Below are 1,630 nucleotides of genomic sequence, written 5' to 3' on the forward strand. Positions count from 1 at the left end.
TTTTTTTTCTTTCCTTTTACTTTTCTTTCTTCTAGGTTCTTCCTTTCCTTTCTGGCAGTTTTAAGTTGCCTCTAACCTGTGTCCTAGGAACTCCAATTCAGCCAAGTGTTACGTCAATTTACTGTTTCAAATTCTTTGGTGATACTGTACACAAGTTACCGACTGAGAAAATTACAAAACTGTGTATTTGTGCCACGTTAGGCCCATAAGCTAGAGTCCCAGGTATCAGCTGGAGCCAAGTTTGCTTTTTAACCTTTTTCACATATGAGGCAGCAGCACAAGTAATCCCGGCTCACACCAGGCTTAAAGCGGTTATTCCTGTTCTATTGACCACTAAAAAAAAATCAGTTTCACCAATTTCACCAAATTGAGGCTCATCAATTTTGTTCACCTTTTAAATAAACTTTTATCTTTTAAAGATTAACCATTTAAATAAATCCTTTTAAATATTAAATCTTTTACATGTTTTAAATAGCCAATTTGTGGCCCTATTATTCCTCTCTAGTGTTTGTTTTCTATTCTATTTCCTATTATCTTATTTCCTTCCTCTACTTTCCTTAGGATTTTTTATTCCTTAGAATTTTATTCCTTAGGATTATTTATTTCTTATGCTCTTGAGATCAACACTTAGCTCATTATATTTTGGGCAGAAAAGTTATCTAAAGCTATACATTTCAAGTAGTGCATTATTGCATCTCAAGTTTGGAATGTAGTAGCACTTAGACTTCATTACCCTGCCAGATTATAGAGTTTTTGACCGATTTCTGCCTTGGGCTCAGAGTCATGCAGGATGCTGCTTCAGCATAGTTTGTTTTTTCCTTTATTTCTTATCCTGGTGTGGATATATATATATATATATATACACACACACACACACACACACACACACACACACACATATATGTATATATATATTTGTTTTGAACCTAATCTTTTTATATTTATCATTTTATATGTTTGAAACAAAGTGATACCTTAGAGCATCAGTTTCATAATGTTATTTGATCAGAAGTCTCTGTACATCTTTTTCCTATAACAGATGGGATAATTTTTTTTTCTCTTCCACACATTTAAATAAACCTTTGGAACATTCAAATTTTACCTTGATGTACTTTTATCTTATTGTCCCCTTTATTACCTCTAATACCAAGTTGCATCAACCGATACAGTCACATTTTATGCATCTTTGTTTTTCTCAAGGCACTCGATGACTGTTTCAAACAGACTTTGGGTGTCTTTTGTAAACCTAATTTTATCATTCAAGCAAGTTTGTTCTTAATATTGCTACAGTATTAGCAATACTGTATCTCTACTTCAAGGATCACTATGCTGCTGAGATTGTAGAACTCTTCTCCAATTAATTTTCTATTAACAAAACTAGAGTCCTAATTTGTAACAATCAAAATAGAGGTAAGTTCATGTTTTCTTAAGGAAACACAGGGCTCAGTGTTATGTACAAACTTCATAGGAAAACAACAAAAATCTTGGTTTTCTCCTCAGTATAAAACTAAATTCCTAGTAAACTGGAGCTATGGCCCTGCTTAACACTTCCTGGCACATCTCCTACCCACAGCCAAGACCATTGCACTTACTTGTCTTGATGAAAGTCAAGCATTTAAAAAACAGTTAG

This window comes from Bubalus bubalis, chromosome 11, assembly GCF_019923935.1.
Source record: "Bubalus bubalis isolate 160015118507 breed Murrah chromosome 11, NDDB_SH_1, whole genome shotgun sequence".
Taxonomy (NCBI): Eukaryota; Metazoa; Chordata; class Mammalia; order Artiodactyla; family Bovidae; genus Bubalus; species Bubalus bubalis.